This window comes from Mustela nigripes, chromosome 1 (assembly GCF_022355385.1).
Source record: "Mustela nigripes isolate SB6536 chromosome 1, MUSNIG.SB6536, whole genome shotgun sequence".
Classification (NCBI taxonomy): Eukaryota; Metazoa; Chordata; class Mammalia; order Carnivora; family Mustelidae; genus Mustela; species Mustela nigripes.
This window is the reverse complement of record NC_081557.1, coordinates 98,473,320-98,490,615: the sequence shown is the minus strand read 5'-3', so window position 1 is coordinate 98,490,615 and position 17,296 is coordinate 98,473,320. Positions and strand designations below refer to the sequence as shown.

The 17,296-nt window shown below is 39.3% G+C and overlaps 1 long non-coding RNA gene across 1 annotated transcript in view; it reads left to right on the top strand.

The window, feature by feature from the left end:
• The window catches only part of LOC132013118 (uncharacterized), a 68,822-nt gene extending 51,820 nt beyond the window's left edge, over positions 1-17,002 (top strand). Inside the window, exons 2-3 of the long non-coding RNA XR_009402881.1 lie at positions 11,454-11,585; positions 16,254-17,002. This is a non-coding gene — a long non-coding RNA (uncharacterized LOC132013118). The remainder of the gene's footprint in view (positions 1-11,453; positions 11,586-16,253) is intronic.
• The last annotated feature ends 294 nt before the right edge of the window (positions 17,003-17,296 follow it).

The following is a 17,296-nucleotide window of genomic DNA, read 5'->3' as shown; positions in this document are numbered from 1 at the left end:
ATGGAAACGATGAGTCATTTGATAAGCATACAGTTAACTTTGTCAGAAACTGCCAAACTGTTTTCCAAGCTGGTTGTAATTTTTAACATTCCAACCAGCAAAAGATGAAGGTTCCAGTGATCCTGCACATGTACTCACATTTGCTATGGTTAGTCTTCTCAGTCTGAGGAGCCGAGTTTGTGTGGTGACATCAGACTGTATGTTTAATTCCCATCTCCCCAATGATGAACAGTGCTGACTCCCTCTCCATGGGCCTCATGACCATTATTTTATGAAGCCTCTGTTCTCTTTTGCCTATTTTTACAGATTTTACTGATTTTTTTCTTGTTCTCTTTATGATATAAGACTTTTTTACACTTTCTGTGTACATGCCCTTTATCAGATATATCGCCAATATTTTCTCCTAGTCTGTGACTTCCTTGTTCATTTTCTTAAAGATGGCTTTCCAATAACGGAAGTTTTTCATCATTGTAAAGTCCAAATTCCCATTGCTCCCGTTGATGATTTATTTGGATTGTGTCCTGTCTGAGAAATCTCTCTGTGCCAGCATTGTGAATGCCTGCTTGCTCTAAGTTCTATAGCTTTAGTCTTTATAGGTACCTCTGTGATGCATTTTGAGTTACTTACATGAACAAACTGAGAATGAGTCAAGGTTCATTCTTTGATGAAGATAAACAGTTGTTCCAGCAATATGGCCAGGATTTCCCTCATGGAATTACTACGGCACTTTTATAGAAAATCAACCGGCCATATGCGTGAGTGTATTTCTTAACTAACTATTTTACTACATTGACCTATACCTCTCTCCTTAGACAAATCTACACTGTCTTGTTTACTGTAGCTTCAGTAAGTTGGAAGTCCTCCAACTTTGCTCCTCTTGGTTAAAATTGCTTTACATATTCTAGGTCCTGGTGGTGCCTGGGTTGGTTAAGCACCCAAATCTTAGCTTGGGCTCAGGTTGTGATCTCAGGGTTGTGAGATTGAGCTCTACATCAAACTCTGTGCTGGGCACGGAGTCTGCTTGAGAATCTCTCTCCCTCTCCCCTCTGTCCCACTTGCGTTCTCTCGTGCTCTCTCTCTCTCAAAAAAAAAAAAAAAAAAAAAAAAAAAAAAAGTAATACTCTGGGCTCTCTGTATTTCCATATAATTCTTGGTATGAATTCTTCAGTTTTTACTGTGCCCTCCCTCAAAAAAAAGCAGCCAGATCTGATTTTTATTGGGATTTAATGAAATCTATACGTTAATTTGGGAAGAACTCTTATTTTCACAATGTTGAGGCTTCTAATCCATAAACATGGTATCCTTCTATCCTGGCCTCATAAAAACAAGTTATGAACTATTTTTATTTTTCATCTGAAAGAATTCACGTAGCACTGGTAATTTTCATCCCTTAAATATGTGGCAGAACTGACCAATGAAGCTATGTTGGCTGGGTATTTGTGGGAAGATTTTTAAGTATAAATTCAGTTTTTAAAATAGATATAAAAGCTTCTGAGGTTTTTAACTTCTTCTTGAGTCTATTTTGGCAATTTGAAAGCTATTTGGCTTTCAAGGAACTGTCCATTTTACCTAAGTTGTCAAATTTATTGTCAAAACTTTGCTTAAACTATGTTCTTCTTATTATATTAATGTCTGTAGGATCTATAGTGAAAGCTCCTCTTTTGTTTCTTACATTGATAATTTATTACTTTCCTCTTTTATTCTTGACCAGACTAGCTACAGGTATATCAGTTATATTGATTTTCTCTATTGTCTGCCTTTATTATCTCTGGTTATATTCCCTTTTTTGAAGTCTATTTTGTGTGATGTTAATATAGCCACTCCAGTTGCTTTATATTAGTATTTTCATAGCATAGTTTTTTAATCCTTTTACCTCTATACTTTATATTTAATCCTTGTGTATAATCCTTATAGATAATCCTTATGTATAATCCTTATACCTACATACTTTACATTTAAAATATGCTTCCCTATAAATAGTGTAAAGTTGGATCTTCCTTTGTATATAATCTGACATTCTCTGCCCTTTTGTTGCAATATCTTTATGAAGCCCAGTGTGGATCTTGTTTGCTTCAGATAGAGCAGAACAAGATAGATTCATGAAGTCAAGTCATTCTTCTGAATTAATAATACCCAGAAGGATGCATACTTTTAAAATTGGTATGTTGCTTTAAGTATTTACATGACTGAATTTCAATAAATTAAGATAATTGCTAAAACGGGTAGCTACCAAGAACCATCACAAATTGTATGTTCTGTAAAATCATCAACCAGTTTTTTTTCAACTCCATAATTCTTAATTCAAGCCTTTCTTCAAACCAGTAATCACATTTAAGATGTCTATTTTATGAATTTTTCTATTTAGATGCTTGGGTAAACAATCTTTTATTGTGGCTAACAAAGTTTGCCAGAGTGATTTAAATAAACCATTTCACTTCTAACTCACCTTCATTTCACTTGTATTTTCAACTTCATTCTAATTTTCCATGACTTCTTATTTACATAAGTTTATTTCTGCCTTCTTTACGACTTTTCAGTGATCTGTGTGTCTGATTTTGTTCTGGTACCACACTTTCTATTTTTGTAGCTTTGTAACATCTTTTGATGTCAAGAAAGAGAAGACCTCCTCATTAGTGATTTTTGTTGCTGCTGTTGTTGTTCTGTATGAAATTAACTGTATATCATCATTTTAATCCTCCTCCAGAAGATGTTTAAACTCTTTACTTTTTCACATGGAAAAAAATGTCATTGTGATTTTCACTGAAATAACATTAAAATACTAAACAAATTATAAGCATTTGATCTCTGTTAATACCAAATATTTTCATCCAGTGACACAGCATGTTTTTTCTAAATATTTAAGTGATCTTCTATATCACTTCTTACTATTTTGTTTACTCCTGTAGGTTTTCATTCCTTTCTTTTAAGTTTATGTTTTGTTGCTATTGTGAAGGACATAATTTCCATACAGTTTTCAGTTGTTCACTTCTGGTATAAAGAAAAGCTATTGTTTTTCATGTATTTTCTGTCATCAAGATTATAAATCTTATTCTTGAAAAACTTCTTTATGAACCTATGTCTATTCATTCAGTGTTTATTGGACATGCCTCTGTGCCAGGTCCTGTGGGTTCTCACCCACATCGCTATATTCTTTCTCATCACTGCATTTTTTTTTTCCTGTACCTTTGTAAACCAGGTGCTTTTTAAGTGAGCTCTAAAATTTTCTGCATGTTCAAGCTGCAGTCTCTTACTGTGGTTCCTAGGCCAGACCCTCTCTCTCTCAGTTCTAGCCCACCTTTCTGGGTTTACCCCATGTCATTTTCTCCCACACATGCTCTGTTCCACCTACCCAGACAGGCACTGCAATTCTCTCGTAATTTGATTATGCGTTTCTGCATACCTGTGATGTTCCTTCTTATTTGACTACTGGGGAATTCCTAGTCATTATTTGAAGGGCAACTCAAATGTCACTTCCTGTCTATGGTTACGCGGGACCACAGGCTCAGACAGAATTAGTTCTTCTTTCATTGGTTTTACTATAGAGCAGAGTGGGCATACATCTGTTAGAATACAGGCTACATCATATTCCATTTATTTTTTGAAGCCTCTGGTTCTCCTCCAGAGATTATGTCTTCCTTCTTTTTCATCTTTATATCCTCAGTAGTCAGTTGATTTTTATAAAATAAATAAATGGGGAATGAATTTATTGTTCTGTGATTTAAATAAAAATTAGTGACTTCTTATTTCTGGAGCCTAACGTTCTTTTCCTCATTAAAATTTTAGCCTTCTCCCATTTATATTAATATGGGGCTACTGGCATGCTCTATGATTTCTAAAAGATTGTCACTCATAGTTTTGAGATCACATGTGACGTCTTTAAACTGGTCTATAAAGTGTCTAGAGTTAGAACCTAAATTCTTTTAGATTAGAGCTTCAAGGGTCTCCTAATCCCCTCCTTTCCCCCATTTTGACTTAAATTTCTTATTTATAATGTTGAATCTCCCCTTTCTAAGTCAGCAGACCATTTTACTTACTGCAAAATGGAAGAAAAGAGGAACTTTAAATCTATTAATTCAAGTATTTATTCTGTCTATTTATTCTAATGCTATGCAAGAGAATTAGTCTGGTTAAGTCAATAGTTACAAACACCAAAGTAAAGGCAGAGTGTGGCAGTAGCTAAGCCAGAGGTTCAGACACGATGCCATGGGACAACAAAGGACAGATTTCCAGCTGGGAAAATTGAACAGGGTTTCTTGAAGGAGACAGATTAGGGTTGGTTTGTAGAATGGGGTAGACAAGAGGAAGAATTTTTCAGGCAAAGAAGTATAAGCCTTGCTGATCTGCAATTTAAACTATACAAGACATTCTCTTAACAAGATTTTTTTATTAATTAATTAAATGGTAGTCAAGTAACATTTCAGGGAAAATTCAGATGTTCTTCCAGTTTCAGTTTCTCTAATCACCCAGATGCTTATCCTAAAATGTATCCTTGACACGCTCCTTTCCTTTATCCCCGGTCTATAGTCAACCATCAAGGCCATTCTTCCTAACTCCAGCATGTCTTTCAGATCTGCCCATTTCTCATGATGCCCACGGCCACCACCCAAAACCACTTCTTTCTCCAGAACGGCTGGCCAAGCTGCCTCCCCCACCTCCCCAAGGCCACTCTTGCTGCCTCAAAACTCCTCCTTGCACTGTACCTGGAGTTGTCTTTTATAAAATGCAAATCATGTCATGCCTTGTCTTAAAACCTTTTGTTGGCTTCCCATTGCCCTTAAAATAAAGCTCCTCTTCCTTGCTTTATAAAGCCTTCCACAGTGCGTTCCCTGTCTATCTTCAGAGGGCCACCTACAGTGCGCCATTGTTTTTTGGTCTCTGTATGTGTTTTGGTTTGGTTTGGTTTGGTAAATGAACATAATTTTTTTTTTGAGTATGCTAATTGTTTGAGATTCAGTGAGTGGTAGTGGAAAGATCCTATTATTTTGAATCAAAAAACTTTCGGTTCATGTCAAAGTTCTGTCACTTAAAATGTGGGTGACCTTGGACACTATGATGTCCTTTGTTCTTCCTATCTGTAAATTGGGGATATTAATAATCCCTAGAAAACATTATTGTAAGATTAAATGCGATAACATATGTGACAAAAAGCTTTCTGTGTACTGTGCCATATTATGCAAATATTAGGAAAAATGTCCTCACCCAATAAGAAACATGTACCACACGGTGAATAAATACAGCCTTACTTTGGACATTGAAGAGCCATCATGAGCTAATAGCTGGAAATAGCCTAAATTCATATACTGAAAAAAAAATTTTTAATGAATTACATTTAATATACAGTTTAAAGGGGGATATGGCAGTTCAACGCTGTGGAAACATTGAACCAAACTTCTACTAAAGATTTTAAGAAGTGAATAGCCGTGTAAGTTTGATCATTTCCTGTAAAGAACCTGGCAATGTACCATATTTTCTTTCTTAATGTTTTGTTTTTTTTTTTTACTTACTTGGAATATAGCCCAATGTTATTGATATTTTGGAAATATTTGTAAGTACTTTTTATACTACTGTCTGTGGGTTTTGGCAGATTATTATTTTCCTTTAAATGAGCTATTTCTAAAGATTTGCTGCTTTCCCATGATTTAATAATATTATGAACAGTTTTTTTTTCCTAAAGGACTATCTCCCCAATGTAGTAATGAAATTCAATAAGGAAAGAATAGAGTTTATTTAATGAAAATTAATTTTATGGCTTAAAAAGAAAACAGAAATGCATTTACTTCATTAAACAAGAGACAAGTGAACTTGGAAAACCTTTTCCCTGTGTGATAGGAATACCAAGCAGACAGAATTGATGAAGCAGCATTTAGCTAACTGTGCTACTTTTTCTCTTTTATAGTCTCTCTGCCTTTAATTCAGGTAACAGTAGGGAGCTGGAAGTTGACCGTTTTTCATATGCATTCTCTTTGCGCAGCGCTTCCAACTGCCCGGAAGGAGTTCCTCTACTGCCATCTTGTGCATTTTAGAGAGGGATTCACCGGTCTGAGATGAGCGGGTTTATATTTAGTTCAACGTGTGGGAGGGAGGGAAGTGGAGGGCGGGGGTGGCAGAGAGCTAAAACTTTTTGAAACACTTTTTTAAATGTATTACGTTAATTAGCAAGAGGGGCTGAGTCACAGACAATACATTATGGGCATAGGAATTAGATATTTCAGGGGAAGTGGCAGGAAATTCAATAACAGGGACAGTGAAGCCCAAAGAGACTCTTTAAGTTTGGAAAGATCGTTATGATGGGGAAGAGCTCAGCTGAGAGCACAGGAGAATAGATTTGATTACAGTGACACAGTGGCTGAGTCCATTTCTCTGGAGACAGTAAGATACATCCTTTTTAGGGCCACCCCACTCTTCGACAAAACTATTACACAGGCCAACCAGGAAGACCCGCCTTGGCTCTTTTTCCTCAGGCCTCCATGCCCCCAATACCTGCTCCAAGAGCCCCTTCCCCTGCAAGTTGAATGCACTTAAGTCTCATTCCTTGCCAGAAGTTGGTGTCCCAACAATCCCTACTGCCCCCGTTTTAAAAAATTCACTATCACCACCATCACCAGGGTCTCTTGCTTTTTTATAGGAGGCACCTGAATACTCTATAGGAATTTCAGATTGAAAAGGTTGATGGGGGAGGTTGGGGCTGACAGCCCTCCATTTCTTAAATTTTTCCACATAGGCATTTAAAAACATGCTATCATTCACAGAGTTGCTAGTTAAGAGACCTAGGAGTCATCTTTGACGTTTTCTTCTTCCTCACACTTCCACCACTTAGCCAACACCGTGTACCCATCCCCACAACACACACACACAAGTGCATACACGTAGACCCAACTGATCTCTCCGTATTGTGAAATCTAGCTCCTAAATGTCCACCAGGGTCATCCACTGGTCTCCATTGCGACTGACACATCACACCGTCATAGGTTACCATCACTGTTCACACAGCTAACTTATCTCTCCACAGGCAATATTCAACATGCAGCTGGAAAAATCTTTTCTTAAAAAAAATTTTTTTATCATGTTGCATGTGATCATGAAGCACGTGATAGCCTTGAGTAATTTTCTAGTGATTTTAAAATAAATTCCAGACATTTTTGCATGACTGAAAGGCCCCTACGTGATCCAGCCCCCGCCCGGTTCCACAGACGAATCTCTCGCCGATCTTTTCCTTCCATTCCCACATCAAGGACATCAGTCTCCCGTGAGTTTCTCCAAACACCAAGCTTGTATCACCTCGGGGCATTTGAACGCGGTGTTCCAGTGTTCACCTGGTCCAGTCCTGGCACCTTGTACTTCTTTACTGTTGCACTCCTCACAAATCATCTGTATAATTTAGTACTTAGTAGCCGTCTCTAAGCCCAGACTTTAAATTCTATGAAGGCAGAATTTCCCAGATCTGTTGCATTCCCTTCTATCCCTAGGCCAAAAGAGGCAATTAATAAAAATGTGTTGAATGAATCAACATATTAATTTTTGCCTCCTATGATTTTTGGTTGTCTGAAATATGTTCTCTTCTGGACAGTAAGCTCCTCAAAGACAAACGGTCATCAAATTTTTCATGAGACCTTGCATTGGAGATGGTTTCGGAGACAACCCAGACATGATCTAACCATCTAATGGAGGTAGAGCATAGAGACAAATACGTATACTAGAGCATTAAAAATGTCATAATACGCAACATGGGTCTATGTCTCTGGAAACATGGATGGGAGCTGTCAGTTTGGCTGAATTTGGATAAACATGTCAGAGAAGGTGAAATTCCAGTAGAGGTTTTATTTTTTTTTTTTTTAAGATTTATTTATTTATTTTAGAGAGCGAGATTGCAGACACGGGAAGGGACAAAGAGAGAGGGAGAGAGAGAACCCTCAAGCCGACTCCACACTAAACACAGAGCCCGAGGCTGGGCTCGATCCCATAACCCTGACGTCATGACCTGAGCTGGAATCAAGAGTTGGTTGTTTTACCCACTGAGCCCCCTAGGTGCCCCTCAAGCAGAGGTTTTAAAAGACGTAAGAGTTTACAAGCAGTAAGGAGGGGAAGAGGGATAGAAGGAGCCAGATCAGAGAAGCGAGGAAGAGGACAATGGTTTTAATGTTGGACAAGGGAGGGGGCATTAGATCTCTCTCCACCCGAACGTCCATCCCAGTTAGCAAATGCTAAGAGCACACACTTCATTCGTGCTCGTGATTGGAATGGTCAGAAATGTGGAAATAACGGTATGTAGGATACATTGGTAAAGTCGGAATAAGAGACTAAGTAGAATGAGCTTTCTTCCATTTTTAATATTCCACAACATTGGGACAACTATATTTGATACAACTTCTAGGAAGCACCCATAAGAACGACGTTTCTGGGATTTCCCACATGTTCCCTCCAACCAGCTTGCATATGAAACCTTTTCAAAAGAGGCTGTTGAGCTCCGGCTGAAGCTGGAGTTTACTCGTGAGAGTGAACTGGAGTTTTCCCTCCATGAAGACTGTTCTGAATTGTCCTCAGTTCTTCTGTCCTCAGAACTTCCTGTATTTCTGGCCTGAGAGAATGCGAGGGTGACATGCTCTTAACTGTATGCTAACACTTTTAAACAAATCCTCGATCATTCTTCTTAAGCCACCTGCCTTTGCAACATGGTTTACTGGTCCTTGGTGTGCTTTTATCCACGCGTATTAGCCTTCCGATTTCTCTGCTTTGGGCGACTATTTCCTGAAGCAAAGCATAAAATGCAGATAGAACCAGCTAAGCCTCCCTTCAGAAATCTCGTCCCACACTAACTCTCTCGTTGTTGCGTAGAATTGAGTTTCAGGAAACCAGTTCCTTACGGTTTCCTCAATTTTTGGAGAATTGAAAAAGTTAGCAAAGGAAGTCAAGTCATTTATGTTTTACGAAGAGAGATATTCAGTACTACATGTGAATTCTCAGTTGTCTGAATGAGACACAAGGGAAAATCCTGAACTGCTGCTTATGGAAATAAAATGGAAGAAGGAACATATTCATATAACGTTTTTCTCTAACAGAGTAGGTTGTCAGCCTTCCAGGAGCAGGTAAGGATCAGGAGCAAATTACAGAATCGTGTTGCTCTGCTCGTGTAATAATTTTAAGTAAACAGAAAGTAATACAAGGTTTTAATTATGAGTATCTTAAGTAAATAACTTACTGCTTTCTTACTGAAGACTCACCATTCTTTTGTCTGGTTTGGGTCTTGCTGCAAAGTTTCCTGTTCCTATTGTACTTTTTTTTTTCCTATTAGTACAATTTATTACAGAGAGTATAGTGTGCACTGTGCTCAACACTGGACGGTCCCATTAATGTCTTATTTATGTCTGTGTTGGAGAATTCTATTTCTGTGCCCGAGAACCTAAGGGTAGAATTTATCATTCCTGCTCTAATACTGGAGCACATTCCCTTTCCACACATGTGTATCTTTTACAATATTGAATGGGTCTCAGAGGAAAAACTGGGGAAGGCTTGAGTCCTCGGGTACTGAGGGAACAGCTCAGCATGAAGATTGGCTCGAGTGTCCCAGGCAGGGATTCTAGGCTCTGCTCCAATCCAGTTGGCCACAGGACTTTGAGCAAATACCTTGAGAAACACGCTGGCCCTGGAGGGACACAATGGTCCCGAGCTCTCACCTTCAAACTGCAAGGCAGTGCTTCTAGAGTTAGGCAAGGAAGTACTTGCAGATTCAAGTTAGAGCTGGAACCAAGGGCAAAAGTGAAGGTACACTTTGATGATTTAAGAAGCTGTTCAGTTGTTATTTAAAAAAAAAAAAAAAAAGTAATGTTGTTTTGTCCAAACTTGCTGATTGTTATGAATATTTTTCTGCTGAGTTTCACTTTAGAAAGGCAGTATGCGCATCAAAATTGACATAGCCATAAGGAATTGTAGAAGTGTTAATATCCTTTGATGTGGATGAGAAAATACAATCTCCATATTTAAAACTGTCAGATGACTTTTAAATGGATAACATTAGATTACTGTCAGAATTGTTCAGTATTTTCTCATCTATGTACGATTGTTTCTTGGTAGAGGAAAGCTGCAACCTGGTTTCTTAGGCTAAATGGCCGTTTTTCTGCTCTGTCCCCAAGCTTGCTACTGAACCTGTACCAATGCAAGGGTATGAAATTAAATGATTTAAGAGGGTGTGTGTGTGTGTGTGTGTGTGTGTGTGTGTGTGAAAGAGAGAGAGAGAGAGGGAGAAAGGGAGAAAGAGAAGCAGAAGGGTAAGAAGATATCTCTGAAAGGTATATTTAAAATTAAGATGATTTTCCCAAAACCATGAGTTTTGGATTTTTTAATGACACATATAAGGAGGACATTTGGAATGAGAGGCTCAAAACAAGTATTCTTCTGTTCAAAGACTTTCAGGTTGCGAGCGTGCGTGTGTGCGTGTATGTATTTATTACGTAACAGCTAGGAATCCAAATCTCAGGATTGATTTTTTTCCTCTTCTCGTCCAACAGCATCAGAAAAAGTAAAGATACATTATCCTGTATTAGCCGTCTTAAGCTAAATACATAAAAAAGAAAGAAGATAATGGGGACATTATGATGGACTCAGTTACAACCAATTTCTACTTAGAATGGAGCAGCCAGGGAGAGGGATGGAGAACTTGAATACCGGAGTGTCATTTCTCAAAGAACTGTAGGGATCCCTCGTTACACAAGCCAGTTACTACCTCCACGTAGTCTTACAGTTTTTGTTACTCTTCTTTTCTCCAACAGCTCTGAGCACCGTACCTAGCACCTACTTCTTGATCGAGGGCTTGCTAGAAGTCATAAATACCCAAGGTTTATTAGTAATGACTAATTTTTCTAAGCAGGTTCCAACTGAGCCCAGCTAGAGAGAAGGTAGAGGAGGAGGTAGCTCTTGCAAGAGGGACAGAGGTAGGAAGAAAGAGCGGGTGGGAGGGAGGAAGAACGAAAAATATTTTCATCTGATTTGGGGAAATAAAACAGGGTAGCTTCTAGGCTCTTAGATTCAGAAAGGAGAATGGAAATAAGAGAAGTGGATTTGTTGAATACCTATCATGTGCCAGATACTCTGATAGGTTGTCGGAATTTTAAAATTTGATCTGTAGGCGTGTCTGCCTTCTTCCTGATATAAGGGTACCTTCCAAAAGTAAGTATCAGAGAGACTAAGAAGAAAATGTTTCTTTCACAACAGACCTTACAGAAGTCTTAACACTTAGCAACACCAAATCCTCAGTCATGTACACTTTCCTGGATTTTGACACCAAAGTAACCTTTAAATGAGTAATAAAATATTATTCAACTAATGATATTATCAAGCTTTGAAGTTAAATAATATTAGGTACAGCACATACATTTTTCTTAGGCATTTAATTCTTAAAAGCTTGTCTTCGCTTTTAACTTTTTTTAAAGATTTTTTTTTTTAATTGATTTATTTGACAGAGCACGAGTGCACGAACAGGAGGAGCAGCAGAGGGAGAAGCAGGCTCTCCACGGAGCAGGGCTCATCAGTCCCAGGACCCCGGGATCATGACCGGAGCTGAAGGCTGACGCTTAATCGACTGAGCCATCCAGGTGTGTGCCGCTGCTTATAACTTTTAAAGTCTAATTATTTTAATTAATTTTTTTGAAAAATACCAAAAGTAGGAAGGAGTCTCTACTTTAATCAAGGTCTCTAGTACAATGACAATCTCCCATGATCCTGAGATCAGGACCTGAGCCAAAACCAAGAGTCTGCCCGACAGACCCAGGCACCCAGCCCCAGGCCCCAGAGACAGGGGTTCTAAGCTACGAGCTGAGCTGGGCTGAGCTGGGCAGGCTTATTGCCCTAACCAATGTTAACCTCTCCGTGATGCTTAACATTTAATGGCCTTTAATTCTGCATTTAAAGAACGGGGCTTGGAATGTATTTCCGTTGGGAAAGGGAATCTGTTGACTTAATTTCACAGAGAAATCCAAGCCTGATACCAGATCACAGATCTCTATGAGGGCAAATGCACTGAATTCTTAACGTGCCTGTGATGGGCTGCATTCACTGGGGAGAACTGGGAGATCTGACAGCTCAGGGATTAAAGCGGGTCTGGAGGAGAAGCTTCAAAGGCAAACAGGCCTCTAGAGAGTTTTCCATCCGGTTCACTGTTTATGGACCATAACCTCACACGCTCTCACCATCACCTCTTGGCGCCTATAAAGCCTGACTTATTTTATAAGCCTTGAAAATGTACATCACATGAACATCAGATGCTGCTAGTTTGGGACCTACCTCAAAAAAGAAACTATTTTGTTGGTGGTGGGTTTTTAGCTTTGATTTGTGCAATTTCCAAGAGGCCCTTTTTCTTCATTCTGCAGCTCAGACTCTGGCCACTAGAGGGAGCTGCTGCCTCAGTTGTAAGACACACTGACCGGCAGGCCCTCACTCTCATCCCTGTGACTATTGGGTATGGTTTTATACCGATTCCCTCAGAAGCATAAATCGATCATTAATCCAGTCAGCTCTTTCATGACTTGAAAAATAGACTGTCCTGGCCTCAGAGTCGTATGGATGGACACAGCCCTGCTCGCCAGGATGAGTTCTCGGGGATCTGGTTTCTTTCTGTAGCCTAGCTGATGATTGTCTGTCTCCTTGGCAACAAGACTGTTTCCCTACTTAGAGAGGGAGATGAACGGAGCGAGTCCCCACAGGTAATCCCATCAGTAAGCAGGTCAAAAGTATAACCCTGCTTCCCCCAAACAATACTCATCTCCCAAAGCCTCCCCAGGTGCTAGATGACATAAAACAGGAACCCGGGTTCGATATGGACGTTTGGAGTGGGCTTTGGTGGCTGCTGTGCTCTGTGCCAGCGGAGACCCAGATCTCAAGTATGTCAAAGCAAGAAGAAATTCATGAAACTATGATCGTCAATGAGGAAGGAAGGACAGGTTGAATAAAATTTCTTTGGGAAAATGAAAATCTTCTAATTGGCTTCTATGAGCAATTTGTGGTCTCAAGCACATTGTAACAATCTTTCCATGGTCCATCCACAAGAAGAATGAACAGAGAGGGGAAGAGACCTTAAAATATTTGTAGAAAATAGAAGAGGAAAATTTCTACCTCTCCCAGAAGTTAAGATTTATGAATCTTAAATAAATATCAATTTCTGAATCATCCACTTGTTTCAAATTCATGTCTTATTCATTCATTCAAGAAAATTAAGTGCTTTTTATCTGCCAGGTTCTAAGTACTAGATATAGAATCCTTATTGCTTTTTTTCTCTTTATGCTTTTTAAATTTTAAATTTTTATTTTGAGATAATTGTAGATTGATATTCAATTGTAAGAAAAAAACAAATCAGGGGCACCTGGGTAGCTCAGTAGGTTAAGGGTCTAACTCTTGATTTTGGCTCAGGTCATGATTTCAGGGTCGTGAGATCAAGCCCTTCACTGGGGTCTGCACTGAACATCCCCACCGGCTCACGAGTGAGCTCTTTGTCTCTCTCTGTCTCTCTCTCAAAAAAAAAAAAAAAAAAAAAGAGAGAGAGAGACAGAGATTGAGAGAGAAAGAAAAAGAAACAAGCAAACAAATTTAATTTTGCCATTTTAAAGTACCTTATTTCCTTCTGTTTTAGAATTTAGTCTTTGGGTTAATTACTCAGAATTTAAATTTCCACGATGTGTTGTTACTTAATTTGTTTAGTTCCCCACCCCCTCCCATCAGTGGAATTGGGGCTGTGAGCAAGTTGGTTTCTCTATAGACAGGTAAAGAATAATTACATGTTTATACACAGGAGGTTTAGAGGAGAAATTACTACCCTGCTTAACCCTGGGGTCTTGGAATGGACTTTGAAGTGTATCTGGTCCGACTGACACTGCGTTGAGAGGACTCAGTGAGCAGATGTGAGGACATTCCCTCAGCTCTTTGCTCTCACTGAGAATTCCCTTTGTTGGTGACTTTCCGTTTTCCGCTGCGCCAGCTGGTCGTGACTGGTTGCAACATCTCTAACAAAACACACTGGATTCTGTTTTAAAGTCCCAGGGTCGTGTTTAAAAAGCCAAAAATAAAATGATGTTTTAGCATCTGATGTTTTCAGATACTTACACTACTCTCCTCCTTTCTAAAAATAACAGAGATAAGTAGATTTTTAAAGTTCTGTTCTGCGAACAGCACAAGTCAGAGACCAATAAAGTTCTAGCTTAGGCACACCTGACTCCAGAGAATTCAGCGGTCTAGACGCAGACCATACCCTTCCATCCAGCATGACAGACAGACGGATGGAGACAGAGTTTGACTCTCTCCTCCTGCCTCATGGTCAAGCACAGTCAAGACAGCCACTGAGTAACTGCTTTCTCTTTACCTTCAAGAGATTCTCATCGGGGATTCTTTCCTCCATTTCGTGGGCCTCTGAAATATATAGAACCAAACGTACGTGACCACCTCACTTGAGTGTGTACACCAGTTAGCCTGAATGAGCGCCTGCGTGTGTTATGCAAGTCGGGTGTGTCTGAAGCGGGAGCTCACACTTGGTTTTGTTTTCTTTTCTATCTATATTCCTCTAGCTTGACTTCTACACTTGTCTTTAAGTTTTGTTTTACGTCATCAAGTATTTTTGTTACTCGGCTTCCCCAGAAGACCAGGATATTAATCAACTTTTGGCTCTCAGCTGCTCAGCCAAACATTTATTTACCTGTCTTCAAATTATTTGCTCAAATTATATCTTCTAAGAAAAATGAAGTAGAGGGAAAATAAGTAAGGGGGAAAAAATCCTGCTCTTGAGGACAAAAATCACCTTTCATAAAATAACTAGTAAATATTGGAAACTGTGACCGCAGGTAGCAACCAAGTACACATTTCAATGAGGCATTTTTACTCTGTCCATGTGGCTAGAACTTCGGTTTAAAGTTGTAACCAAACTCGAGTGAAACAAGAATAAGGTTTCATCTCTATAAGATCAGGAAGCACGTCTTCTTTTAACACATATTTCTGCTTTCTTTTCATGCATACTCACCCAGGTAGAACAACCACATTAACTTATTTCTAAAGTGAAATGAATGTGTGATGTACCCTCCAACAACGAGAGCCTTAAGAACCAAAATGACAGTGCTCACATGACACATGACGAGTTGCTTGAAGACTTTTGGCAACTCAAAGGCAAATTCAAGGTCAGAATTGGAAAACCTCTTCTGGTAAACTGTAAAATAACTAGGACCCCCTCCCTTTGGGCCATATACACAATCCTAAGACTCACTAGGACATATCTGTACTGAGATAAATAAGATAATCTGGACTCGAAGTCAGAGTGCCCATCAATACCTCTCTCTGATAATCCTTCACTTTAAAATGACAAGTTCTAGTTCATTGTCGATTCCAGTGATTTGTTCTTTATCTCTCTTGTTAAAAATGCCTATATTCCTTAGCTTTTTCCAGTCAAGGGACTAAATGTCTATCTTTGAGGTCCTGGGGAAGACTGTAAGCATCATACCATGCTCTGTGGAATGGCTCAGAATAGCTTGTCATATATTTTCATAAAAACAGGTTGTCGTCAATAGAATAATTGCTGCATGCATACATCTTGGAACAAGTGAGACTTCACAAGCTTTTCTATTGTAGTCAATCCTTATGCTCCCCACATAAAACAAATGCCTTCTGGGATTTTTTTTTTTTTTTTTTTTTGCAAGACACAACTTTCTCTGGTTCATATTTCTTAGTTTTCAGCATAAGATATCTGAATGATAAAAGAAGCTTGTGGTTCTGGCTATAGAGAAGATACTGTAAGCAGCCACCGATGATTTATACAGTGCATGAATGAAAAAAGTTGCACACATAATGAAATACTGGCGAGTTGTCCTCATTACCATCATAATATTTGGCCCTGAAATTCAATAACTCCTTCTGCATATAGATGCTAGGGAGCATTTTAACATTAATTAAAAGCTCCAGTGGTAGTGGATGAAAGGGATACTGTTCATGCAACTTTACATATAAGAAACAGTCACAGAGATTAAGAAAGTGACCTGGACAGATTTTTTAAATTATTCATAATGCCACAATATGTCACTGGTAAAAATGGAAATAAGCGTAGCCGCCCACAGCCACCACGGGACTCGGCGGTGGCCTCGTAATGGAATAGAGGCCTGGTAATTAGGCCTTCTGGTTTCTACAGATGTTCTCACTCACTCTTCTGCCCTGCATTCCCTCAGCACTAATGAATTCGGGATTAATTTGCAATAGATGATTAAAAAGTAAAAAGCTTTCTTCAACTCCTTTAGGGCAGAAACCGGTTCTTTCATTTTCCCTGAAATTTCCCTGGATTTTGCCAGCTCAGCCTCACGACGTGTGAGTCAAGAAGGCTTCCTTACTTCAGGATTCCTCACGGTCTCTGCTACGCTGCTGGACACCACGGAGCTCTGAGAAGGAGTATTGTTTGCACATGTATGTGACCATTAAACCTCTATGTCATGGATGTGGCAGGCGGAGTAATGGCCTCCCAAAGATGCCCATGTCCTAATCCATGGAAACTTACACCGTAAAGGGAATTAAGATAGCAGATGCAAGTAAGGTTGCTAATCAACTGACCTCAAAATACCGAGGTTATCCTGGATGGCGTAGGAAGGATCGATGTAATCAAAAAGGTCTTTTTATTAAAAAGTGGAATTGGACGGCAGAAAAGGGTCATTTTAAGAGTGATACAGAAGGAACCCTCGTGTCCTGTTGGTGGGAATGTAAATTGGTGTAGCCACTGGAAAGCAGGTTCCTCAAAAAATTAAAAACAGAGGGGCACCTGGGTGGCTCGGACAGTTAGGCTGACTCTTGACTTCAGTTCAGGTCATGATCTCAGGGTCATGAGATCAAGCCCTGCACTGGGCCCTGTGCTCAGTGGGGAGTGTACTGAGACTCTCTCCCTCTCCCTCCGCCCCTTTTCCCCCATGTTCACACTCTCTTTCTCGCAATAATAATAATAATAATAATATCTGAATCTTTTTTAAAAAATTAAAAACAGAAATACCATGTAATCCAATAATTCCACTACTGGGCATTTACCTAAAGAAAACAAAAACATTAAATTGAAACAATATGGTGCACCTCTATGTTCACTGCAGTATTATTTACAGTAGCCAAACGGAAGCAACGTTTAGTGTCCATCGAGAGATGAATGAATAAAGAAGATTGAGATCATTCGATCTATCTATACACACACACAACGGAATGTCACTCCATCATAAAACAGGATGAGGTCCTGCTGGCTGTGACAGCATGGCCGGACCTAGAGGATATAATGCTAAGTGAATTAAGTCAGACTGAGAAAGACAAA